Source organism: Trachurus trachurus (genome assembly GCF_905171665.1).
Source record: "Trachurus trachurus genome assembly, chromosome: 18".
Taxonomy (NCBI): domain Eukaryota; kingdom Metazoa; phylum Chordata; class Actinopteri; order Carangiformes; family Carangidae; genus Trachurus; species Trachurus trachurus.
This window is the reverse complement of record NC_139909.1, coordinates 2042283-2055439: the sequence shown is the minus strand read 5'-3', so window position 1 is coordinate 2055439 and position 13157 is coordinate 2042283.

Below are 13157 nucleotides of genomic sequence, written 5' to 3'. Positions count from 1 at the left end.
GAAAGAAGATCTGTACTTGACTAAAGTATTACTTGCAGCAAGCAAGAAAGCGGCCACAAGAAACTGGCTCAATGTGAACGCTCCAAACCAGGAGCAGTGGCTGGGAATTGTCCAGGAAATCCATGTTATGGAAAAATTGACATACCTGCTGAGACTCAAAGTGAACGTATTTGAAAGGAACTGGGAAAAATGGAACATTTACATGAGACATGACACCAACTGAACGAACGCTAAATGGAATAGTGGACTGAACAGTAGCATCTCCAGACAGTATGTTAGTGTTATTATTGTTACTCTAACTTGTACCTTTGTTTGTTGTATTGTTTTTGCCTATATGTGAAAACTCAATAAAAATCTAAGTGATAAAAAAAAAGAAACATTCAATGTGGCTATCGATAAGTTAGTCAGCTGTCTCAGCCACAGAATTGATGCATACAAGCACCTGTGTGATATGTTTGGTGTTCTTTTCATGCCGGAAAACACATCTGACAGTGAGTTAATTAACAAAGCGAACACACTTGCCTCTGCCTATCCCGCTGACTTGGACAGCAATCTTGGAAACGAACAGATTCACTTCAGGGGCCTCATTTATCATCGTGGATACACCTTTTTTTACACCCTTTTCCCCCCGTTTTGTGCGTACGCACTTTTCTCCGCCAAATTTGGGATCTATCAAGCCAAAACCTGACGGGGAAAAGTGCGGACATTTACACCCATTTTGACCCTGGCGTACGCCTTTTTTGAGGAACAGGAGGAATTGGCGACACTGTTGCTGAGTCAGAGAACTGCAGTGTGAGAGGGAGAGAGGAGCGGAGTACATTTAGAAGAGACAGTAGGATTTTATGAAGTAGCCTAATTGTGGTAGTGGTGGACCGTTGATGCTGGCAATCCAACCCGCTCTATAATAACACTAGGCTCTATGTTAATTGATAAACAGAGCGGATTGAGGATTTTGCTTTTTTGATTAGGCTGTGTGACGTCCGACAAGGATCAAACCATCCAAGTTTAAAAACACACCGGCAGCAGCGCACACTGATCTGCAGCTACTGAGACTGTTATTATTCTGTCACCTGAGTTAACAAGGTGCACGTGTCGTGTGTTTGGAGCTGACGAGAGAATAAAGAGTGAGACAACGTAACTTTAATGGAAAATGACCTAAACCGAGTCCAGTAGAGCTGTAACTGTGTAGAAAGGCGTGCAAAGTAATGGTAACTATCGTCCTGCTTTACATGGTTTTAACATATAGGTAAAAAAAAATTAAAAATTCTGGGATAAAGGGGCAGATTACATAAGATTCTTCTTCTTTCTGCTCCCTTTTGTTGAGATTTGGGAGGTTTTTGTTTTTATTGTAGCTTATTAAAATGCAAGATCATTTTTCTGACTGAGTTATTGCCCGATATCGCCGTGTATCTGCTTTTGGAGAAGTTCTGCTTATTTCCCTCGCCCTCCGCCCGTTGTCTTCGTTGTCACTTTGTTGTCACTTTGTAGCCGCTTCACAGAGCACATGGCTAATTAATATGCACGTGCTGACCATATATGGCGTTCTGGGGGTGGAGTAAGAGGTGTGCGTACGCACAGTTTGATTGACTGAAAAAGGTGTAAATATTTCGGGTGTACGCCATTTTCGTCTTTTCGCCGTACGCAAAAATTTTGTAGCAGTGGGGTGTAAAACCCTCTTTGATAAATGAGGCCCCAGAGCTTTCATCAGATCAGACGGACAAAATGTGCCTCCATCGAAATGTCTGAAAACAATACTTGATTGTGGATTACAGTCAACATTTCCTAATGTGTACATTGCCATAAGACTGTATCTGACGCTTCCTGTCACAAACTGCGAGGGAGAACGGTCATTCTCTCAAATGGCCAGAATAAAAAATGAACTAAGGACAAAAATGATCCAGAGACGCCTGAACAGCTTATCACTCATGGCTATAGAGTCCGGACTCGTTCGAGACATGGACTTTGATGATCTGATAAAGGACTTCTCCTAAAGAAAGCCCGGAAAAAGCCGTTTTAGGTGAGTCTCACTGTGGTTTTGTGTGGTCCTAGCTGTGGCTCTGATGTTGATTCATGTTGCCTTTATTACTTTAAGGATTTGTTTCATATTGTTGCCTATATTTTAATTAAGGTGTGTTTTACTCTATAATACTGCAAGGGCTGGCTTTGCGCTTGCCGTCTCTCCCATAATATGTTTATTGTGCTGTAGCCTACATGGCAGGTGCCAAACAAAACAGATCTAAAATGACAGTAATTTTGTGTGGTTGTGTTCCCCGGTGTTGTTATGTGCATAATGGGAAGAGCCTCGTTGCGCGCGCACTGTTTGTTTGTGTGTGTAGACAGGGGCCCGTGACGAGTTTGTGTCCAGGGCCCGTGGTCATGATAATCCGTCTATGGTTGTAGATTCTACCAGGAAACTGAGAGAGTCCGTCCTGGTGGACATGCCACAGTGTTGTCACAGAGCGCCACGCAACACACACGGGAAGCTACGCTCTGTGTCTCATGTGAAAAGGTCTGTACTGATGACAGACACACACACAGTCTCTGTCTCTCTCACCTCTTCTTCTTGTGCTCCCCTTCTTTAACCAAACGACAACCAGGACAAAACCCAGGACAGCCAGGACAGCCAGGGCAGCCAGGGCAGCCAGGGCAGCTTTCATCCAGAGTGGAAGAGGAGGATGTTCTGTAGTCAAGACAAACAACATGACATAAAATTATGGTAACTCTTTACAATAAGGTACACAAAACTACAGTAGTTACTGAGGAACTAAAGATTAACTAATTGTTAGTTAATGATCAGTTCTTCATTAACTCATGATCAAATTTCATAGAAAGTTAATCACAACTTGATGATTAGTGAACTAGTTACTTCATCAGTACAGAATCATTACTCAATAACCTGTCCAGTAGTTAACCTTTATGACCTAAAGTGACACATAATGAGTGGTTTTTCATTTCTTCATCTTCATCTTTACATTAGTAGTTCCTTAAAAAATCACAGACAGCAGGATTCTTGAGAAGATTTTATTCATTCATTTCAGACCACATACACATCAATATGACCATCCATGTTATTATGTACTATGATGCCTTAGAAATAAATATGATAGTTTGTTTTGGTAGGCTAAACACCATTGTTCACAGTAAAGTTGTTTGAAAAAATGAGTATAAGTGCTGAATTCATTAACTAGCCTACTATTTTTGTGTAAGGTATACAAACATTAGAGAGAGTATATTTGCTTCAACCAAAAGCGTTAGCAGTAAAGCAGCTAAAAGTCGCTGTAGCGCTGTTAAAACGCCACTTTATTCATTTTAAATATTTTTTCATGTGTGTGCAGAGCCACAGCCACCGGTAGCTCGGCTCATGCTGCTGAGATCAGCTAGTCAGCCTAAGTCGTCATCCCGGTGGAGAAAGCGAGCAGATATCTGTGGTACACGATACACGGCAATATGGTCGGTAACGTTAGCCTACTACTCGCTCTCTTTTTTCTCTCCTCTCGTCAGCTCCAAACTCACTCCACCTCCACTCCACCTCGTTAACTCAGGTGACAGAATAACAGTAGATCAGTGTGCGCTGCTGCCGGTGTGTTTTTAAACTTAGCGGGTTTGATTCCTGTCAGACGTCACACTAGAGTGTGTAAAAGCAAAAAATAATAAATGTGTCGCGCTAGTGGGCAAGGAACCCCAATTAACAGGAAGTAACGATCGGAATAAGTGTTTACATGGACGTCGTTCGGAATAACGATCGGCATAAACCACCCCTCTCGATCCGAATAGAATTTCTTTCGGATCGAGCCGAATCCGATCAGAATCTTCCAATTGACATGTTTACCTGACACATTTTTATTCGGATCAGCCCTTTATTCCGAATATTTGTGTCCATGTAAACGCACCTATAGATTAGTTTGTGTAAATGAAAAGTGAAGTTTCAGGTGTGTGCTGGTCAGAGGAGCAGCACTGACTCAGTGCTCTCTGTGCAGAAATCACCACATTTACATCAATAAATAAATGTTTTATATTAACTGATCGGTCTAAATTACATTTAATTTAATCAGAAATAGAACAGAGGGGAATTTGTTGCGACGTGATTGTGTTTTTCCTCAAAGAACGTCTCTGTTCTCATGCATATCCGTGGTGTCTGCCATCATAGATCTATATAAGAAGACTAGATGACTCACCCACCGCTGCTGCCCAAAGACACAGCGTAACCACATGGCGGCCATCTTGGCAAGGGTAACTCTCTCCCTCAGAGCATTAAAGCAGAAGTAAGTGATATATTTGTGTTAATATAAGTCTTAAATAGTTATATCTTCCGACAGCAATCACTTACATAGAGTGTTTGGTCTGAAACACGGGTCTCTCAGTCCCTCTGCTCTGCTCTGAGCCGAGGAGAAAACATTTATCGTATCCTACAGTTTTTATCCAATGAGGAGAGAGAACGGCATGCAGGGCTGTGTGTGCAGCCAAGGGACGCCGTGAATGTGGTGACGTAGGGACGAGGACTGTTATGGTGCGTTCAAGGCAACTCGTAGACTCGTGTTTTTCCGTCCTGTGAAGTCGTACCAGTTCGATCTGGTACGAGTTCACCGGTCGGAAGTTACGAGTGGCCGTTATAGTGACTTTCACCGGTAAAACAGGTCGGAGAAACACGAGTGGGTTGCCTGAAACGCTACAAAGTCGTAAGTTGTGACTTGAAGCTGTAATTTACGGTTTCAAAAGCCTGCCTCGAACGCAGCATTAGCCAAAACGACCGGATCACTCACTTCTGCTTTAAACCTATAGTGCATGTTCTGCTATAACGACCACAACTTGCTCAGTTTTTGTCCGATTTCAAAACGGTTTGATTTTTTATGAACGTTTATGCAGTTATGATGCAGCATACTTAAAATCACGGATCATTTTAATCATGTACTTTTCTTTTTGTAAAAGTAACATTATAGTGACGTTATGCAAATAGTTAAAGTAATAGCTACATACTGATTTATTTTTCAGAGTTACATCGTTTTTTTAGTGAAGATGACTGGATCACCATCTACTGCACTGCAATTTGCCCGTTCAAATATGGCCGACTGTGAGCTACGCCTGCGTGTAGTCCGATCCACCACCTTGTCTGCCATGAACTAATAGAGAGGGGACATAGACATGGGCGCATGCGCAGAAGCGTCTGGAACGGATTTTGTTCCGGGTACCGATCGGGCACTGACAGTATTATATTTAACTGGATACTGGACCAGAAAATTGCGGCCGTTGATTTCAATGGAGATAATACAAGCAATTAATATGTTTTCCAATGCCTCTGGGCTTTAACTAAATTTGAACAAATGTGAGTTGATGCCAATTCATCAAAGTGATTTAACAGAAGCATACAACATTCCTATAAGATCAGTTGTCAAATATTTAGGAATACATATATCTAAAAACCCAACTGAAAGAGAAAATTTGAATGTGTGGAGAACAATAACTGAATGTCAAACTAAACTTAATTCCTGGTTGTTGAGAGACATCAGTTTACTGGGGCGAGTCTTTCTTACTAAGTTGGAAAGTATATCGAGATGTATCTATCCAGCGTATTCGTTGGCCATTCCTAACAGAGCCATAAAGAAGGTCAACCAAATTAATTTTGATTATATTTGGAGAAAAAAAAGCACTATATTAAAGCAGAAGTAAGTGATATATTTGTGTTGATATAAGTCTTAAATAGTTGTATCTTCCGACAGCAATCACTTCTATAGAGTGTTTGGACTGAAACACGGGTCTGTCAGTCACTCTGCTCTGCTCTGAGCCGAAGAGAAAACATTTATCGTATCCTACAACCTTTATCCAATGAGGAGAGAGAACGGCATGCAGGGCTGTGTGTGCAGTCAAGGGATGCGCGTGAATGTGGTGACGTAGGGACGAGGACTGTTATGGTGCGTTCAAGGAAACTCGTAACTCGTGTTTTTCCGACCTGTGAAGTGGTACCAGTTCGATCTGGTACGAGTTCACGGGTCAGAAGTTACGAGTGGCCGTTATAGTGACTTTCACAGGTAAAACAGGTCAGAAAAACACGAGTGGGTTGCCTGGAACGCTACAAAGTCGTAAGTTGTGACTTGAAGCTGTAATTTACGGTTTCAAAAGCCGGCCTCGAACGCAGCATTAGCCAAAACGACCGGATCGCTTACTTCTGCTTTAAAAGAACAGAAATGAAAAGAATACAAAGAAGGGGGCCAGGCTATCGATTTTGATTTCATCAATGGAACACTGAAAATCAACTGGTTAAAATCTTTCCTTAACAGTAAGAGCTTCTGGTATCATATCCCCAGAGAAATCTTCAAGAAGTTTGGTGGTATTGATTTTCTGTTAAAATGTGATTTCCATATTCAGAAACTTCCTGTCAAATTATCCCTGTTTCACCAGCAAGTCCTTTTATATTGGAAACTTTTGTACAATCATAATTTTACCCCGCACAACACACCGATATGGAACAATAGATACATTACAGTTAAAAACAAATCGTTGTATAAAAAGGACTGGATGGATAAAGGTATTTGGTCCTTAATTCATTTGACTGACGAAGAGGGGCGTGTGATGACATATGAACATTTTTGTTTTAAATATGATCTAGCAGTTGATCGTAACTCCTTTGCTTCCATAATGAGAGCCATCCCTGAGCCTACTTTAAATTTAATTCAAGGGATTGTTTCGAACTCAACTCACATCTCCTAGTTGGAAACTGTGATTTTGAAAGTATTAAAATTCCTAATAAAACAATTAGAAAGATGCTTGATGACATCACACACCCTTTACTATCTTTTCGAAATTCCATTAAAAAAGTCTTCCCCAAAGATATCATATATTCTTTACGCACTAAATACTTAAAATTTCCTATAAATCCAAAAGCAAAAGAAATCCATTTTAAAATTTTAAATGGTGTGTATCCATCTGGTGAACTTCTACGACAGAGATTTGGTTTTGAAACAAACAATTGTGAATTTTGTGATGATACTGAAACCTCTGATAATTTATTTTTTCAATGTATGTTTTCTGAAGCACTCTGGACCGATATACACGACTGGCTGCACACAAAGATCCAACTTGAACCCTTTTCTCAAAAAAACATTATCTATGGAGTTGTTATGGATAATAATGAATGGGACTTTCTGGTAGACAATATAGCTACTCATCCTCGGGAAATTTTACATACGCAAGTGTAAATACATGAAAGTGAAACCTAGTTTCTATGTGTTTCATAACGAATTTCTATCTCTCACCAAAGCCCTTAACATAATGAAAAGTAAACATGCAGGGTTTTTCCTGCGTTCAAAATTGCGTGGCGGCCGCCTCCACCTTATTTTGTGCCGCCCCCAGCGATATGCAGGGTTTTTTCTGCATTATAAATTTTGAGGCGGCCGCGCGCCTGAATCTTGATTGAAAATCAATGAAAGCTCAGTGGCGCTGTTTTCAACCAGAGACGTTCTCAACTCGACCGCAGCAGAAGGGGTGCGTTTGATTTAAACTCCGGGCCGGGCCGCAAGGTGACGTTGACGCGCTGCTTGTGTGCCCGCGGGGGCGGGGCTCATCGGGGCTCCGCTCCGTTCAGACGTTGTGCTGAGCGTGAACCAACGCACCTCACCAGCGCAGAGCGAGAGAGAGAAGGAGACGCGGTGGTGTCCTTTGCAGCTTGGTGACAGGACTTCGGGTACCCGTAAAAGCCGACTCCCAATTTACTGCCGGTCCCAATTTCTTAATAACCATGCTAGCGTTTCACCAACTCTCATCTCCGCCAGTCAGCCTCTCAACCTGCCGCCTCTCTCGCGTGTGGGCGCACCGCACGTAAACACACTGTTTTTTTTTCTTCTGTCAGTGGGAAACACTGATCAAGCTGTGCGTACGCACAACTCTCCGCAATATTTAAGCAATATATCACGACAGGCCGTGGTATATGCTCATTATACCACGGCTATATATATATATAGATCTTGGTGGTAGTAGCAAATATTCTACTACCCCCCCCCCCCCCCCCCCCCCCCCCCGCCGCCTCAGCCGAAATTTTGGCCAGGAAAAACCCTGAACATGCAATGAAACTTTTCAGTTTATTTGAAAAATATGCTCTGCAACAAAAGCCCTAGCTGAAGTTGTTTACTTTATTTTTTTTTATATTTCATTTATTTATTTCTCAAGTTAAAAGTCTGTATTCTGCATTCCTCAATGCACCTGCTCCTGTGGAATGTTAATTTTGATATATGCCATGTTGTTTGTACATGATTTTGTCAAATAAAGTTGAAAAAAAAAAAAGTTGCCTGCTCGCCTGCATCATGGATGTATTATATTGGCCTGCATACGTCAACAGCGCCGCCATCTTGGGACGGGCTATCTCGCTGTGTTGTTCTGCTGAAGCAGCGCGCGGTCACGCCTGGGATCCACTTGCCGGACGCGCCGCCTACCCAGAATGCTTTGCGGGCGCGTCATGAAAGATACCGTATTGTAGCCTACAGCATGCAAGCATGTCCTAACCATGGATGTATTATATTAACGGTCCTAACAGAGCTACGAAACATTGAGGATACGTCTGACTTTGAGCGAGTTACATTCAAGATTTTTTTCAACGAGGAAAAGTAAATTCACTCGGGTGATTTTTTTTTTTGATCGATCAGCTGTGTTTACAGTTCCATGTGTCATGGTCTAGTTCTGATGGAATTAGTCTCTAACATCCTACTGTTTGTCTGGTGGAGTTTTTCAGCAGAAGCAGCGCAGGAGTCACTGTCTGGACGTAAGTAACAGCTTCGTCCCTGATCGAGTCTGTCTGTCTCTCTGCAGGTAGGCTACGTAGTCACACTGTGTGTTAGAGGATTGATTAAAACACAACGTAAACAATGTGACTGTAGACATGCAGATACTGAGGGAGGAGGGCAGACAGCAGTGGTCAGTGGTTAGTTTCTGTTTAAATCTAATGGCTGATGGATTTAATTTTGAAATATTCAGTGATGTCAGTCAACATGTGGTTTTGGGTTCTGGTGGAGGATCATTGTCGAGTCCTTCTCAATGTGTTACATGTTTTACCTGGTTTCTCTGTGTCCACAGCTGCGTCACCACGTTGAGGAAGCTTGTTTTGCCACTGAGTCCGAACCAAAGGGGCGCGTGTCCCAGGGGAACGTGATGTGTCCACAATAGACCTTTTCACATAGTATAAATACAGGTGTTATGATCAATAGTAACGAGACTTTAGCTATATATCATATTTTTCACGCCCTATCACAAATCTGAAATGATTTAAGAAACATTACTATTTCTGTGTGTGTGTTTTGTTTTGCTATGTGTTGTATTTATTCAGTTTGGGGGAATCACAGTGTCTAGAAAGCATCAGTGGCTCAGCTGACAGGGACAGCTAACGGTAGCTAAGCTAACAGCAGCTAAGCTAACGGTAGCTAAGCTAACAGCAGCTAAGCTAACGGCAGCTTAGCTACCTGTGATGTTAGATAAATGACTTGTAACTTGTTACAAGGAGAGTTGAGGCTCCTTCCACATCGTGATTAGAAACCAAACCTGCTGATCAGGTTAAGATCACAAGTTAATCTCTTGTTTATGACAGATACGACCCAAGGGGGTAGCTAAGTTAGTAGTATTAGTAGCTACTTGAACGGGCAAATTGCAGTGCAGTAGATGGTGATCCAGTCGTCTTCACTAAAAAAACGATTCATAACTCTGTGAAAAATAAATCAGTATGTAGCTATTACTTTAACTATTTGCATAATGTCACTGTAATGTTACTTTTACAAAAAGAAAAGTACATGATTAAAATGATCAGTGATTCTAAATATGCTGCATCATAACTGCATAAACGTTCATACAAAATCAAACCGTTTTGAAATGGGACAAAAGCTGAGCAAGTTGTGGTCGTTATAGCAGAACATGCAGCAGAGGCTTAATGCTCTGAGGGAGAGAGTTGCCCGTCCCAAGATGGCCGCCGTGTGGTTACGCTGTGTCTCTGGGCAGCAGCGGTGGGTGAGTCATCTAGTCATATATATATATATATCTTCATGTAGTCATCCTATATATATATATATATATATATATATATATATATCTATGGATACGACTACACACATCGTAACACGTGTATGGTCATCTATCGATCCACTGATTCTTCAAATGCACGAACGGGAGGAGGCTCAGCAAAACAGCTGCTGTGACCGGACATGCAGATTCGCTAAATGATGCAATTAGCCGAAGAAAGTCGTATTTTGATCAACATTATGTTTCAAATTAATTATTTCACTCGTAAACCGTGCAATAAGCGGGATAACCCCCCCCTCCTTCAAGAGTAGGCTACCTGTCGGGGTTTATTTCCCCATAGCAACGGCCGACTCTGCATGTCCGGTCACGTCCGCTGTTTTGCTGAGCCTCCTCCCGTTCGTGCATTTGAAGCCTTTGATAATCAATCAGTGGATCGATGGATTACCATACACGTGTAGTCGTATCTGTCATAAACAAGAGATTATGGGGTGCGTTTGTGTCGCGGAGCTACAGAGAGGAGAGGAGCTGTGACACGGTCAGAGTTTCTGATGCAAGTTTACTTTTCAGCCACGATGTGGAAATAAGGAGCCTCCACTCTCCCTGTAACAGGTTACAAGTCGTTTATCAACATCACTATTAGTCCGAAGCTGTTTAATGACGGTAAAAATGAAACATAAAGTAAATATTCGCGTCGGGGTTCCATACAACCTGTCGGGGTTTATTTCTCCATAACAACCTCCGAACTATACATTATCCTTTACTTACATGATCTGACCTGTGTAAAGTGATTCTACAAGATCTGTTTTTTATTTTCCCCTCATTAACACATCCATATGCGGCACCGAAGTCTGATATATTTTCCTAAGCTTGTCTGCTGATAACATAGAATTTGTAGTTGAGTAGTAAAACCAGCATTTTTAAAATATCCAAGCGTCCTGTATTATGACGTTTGTAACAAATCAAACCGTTTTTTTTGTTGTTGTTGTTTTTTATCAGTTGCCATTGTAATTTATCATTCTCTCAGTTCTTTTGATTGATCTTAATTTATCTCTTGAGCCACTGCTTAATTACTATTTTGGTTATTTTGTTTAAATTTTGTTTTTTTCTCTCTCATTAATTCATTTGTTTTTTTATTTTGATAAGATACATTTAATTTTACCTATTTATTTTATGGTGAGGTTCTCGATAAGCCCTCCTAGGGTTTCTAACCTCTCCAGCACAGTTTCATTGTAGTTTATCATATATTATCTATTGTATATTTTCTTTCTTCCATGTGATATACTCCTTGTTTGTAATATTTTAAAGTGCAAACAATAAACAAGAACAAGAAATCGGTCCAAAATTCAGCGAATTTGAGGTTGAGGAGTTCCTCTTTTCCCCATAGCTGCTTGCACTTCTGCCTCTGTCAGTCCCGTTCCAATATGGCGGCGCTGTGGCACGTCCCTCCACAGCCAATGCGGCGTCTATGTTTATGGTCTACATCGTGTACTGTTGCAATGCGCCTCTGACCTCTAACCCTAACCAAAGACAGTTTAGAGTAGTGTAGTATCTTTGCTGTGTACTGCTAACCAACCTGTTATATAACTTAATTAAATTAAATAAAACTTAATGCAGACTGATGTGTTCATTGTAAAACATGTATTTATTGATGTAAATGTGGTGGTTTCTGTCCGTAGGCTCCAGAGCCCCGAGGCAGCGCTGCTCTTCTGTCCAATACACACAAGCTTCACTTTACATTCAAACTTTAAACTCAAACTAATGCGGCTGCCACAATTGTTAGATTTAATAAGCATTAAAGGACAATTCCAGGCGAATTCAACTCGGGGGTGTATTTTCCTATCATTTTAGGTCTAAAAGAAGGAATCTGAAGATGTTCAGTTTAATGTCTCCTGTTTTGCGGTAGTTGCATCTGTCCCCGCATCACCACAGCAGCAATGAATGGGAGTGGATTGAAGTTCTGCTGCTTAGGCTGTTTCCATCCCTCAAAGCCACAGACAGCGTCAGATGGAGACTCAAACATGCAGCCAGAAGTTTATTTACTTCAACAAGCCGACATGTTTGTAAAACTAGATCTAATTCAACGTCTCCCGCGAGACCCAGTTGACGCTCGGTGTGTTCAGGCGCAGTGGGAAGCTCCCGTTTGTGTCATAAACACAGGAATATCAACTCTGGACTTGCTTCAAGTAAAAAAAACTTCTCGGCGCATGTTTGAGTCGCCACCTGACGCTGTCTGTGGAAAAAAATGTACACTTGAAGCAAGTCGATATTCCTGTGTTTATGACACAAACGGGAGCTTCCCACTGCATGTGAACACACCGCGTACGGCAACTGGGTCTCGCGCGAGACTCCGCCAGACTTTGAATTAGATCTAGTTTTACAAACATGTCGGCTTGCTTGAAGTAAATAAACTTCTGGGTGCATGTTTGAGTCTCCATCTGACGCTGTCTGCGGCTTTGAGGGATGGAAACAGCCTAAGCAGCAGAACTTCTATCCACTCCCATTCATTGCTGCCGTGGCAACGCGGGGACAGACGCAACTACCGCAAAACAGGAGCGATTAAACTGAAAATCTTCAGATTCCTTCTGTTAGACCTAAAATGATAGGAAAATACAGCCCCGAGTTGAATTCGCATGGAATTGTCCTTTAAACTCCTAAAAAGAATTTAACCAGCCGGTGGTAAACCTCTAAAAACCTGCGGGTAACTTGCGGATCGTTTTCTCCCCCGGGATGACGACGGAGGTTGGCCGGCCGAGCAGCTCTGCAGACCGGCTGCTGCCTCTGATGTCCCAGTCACTGCCTCCACAGGTGGCGCTTCACTTCTCTGAAAAACATCTGAGCAAACTTCTAAACAGCCGTCGTTTGGATAAACTGGCAGTATATTTGGGATCCAAACAGTTACTTTCTCACATGAAAATATATTAAAACTTAATAAAGTTACATAATAACAGCGCTAGAGCGGGAAATAAAACAGCTTTTTGCCTGTTTTACAGCTACCAGTGCACATTGAGGCAAATGATTATTTTGGTTCACCAGTAACTACTGTAATGTTTGTGTACCTTACACAGTAATAGTGGCTCAGAAGGTAGAGCGGGTCATCCAATAATCAGAGGGTCAGCAGTTCGAATCCCCCTCTCTCTGTCATAGTGTCCTTAGACACCTTACCTACC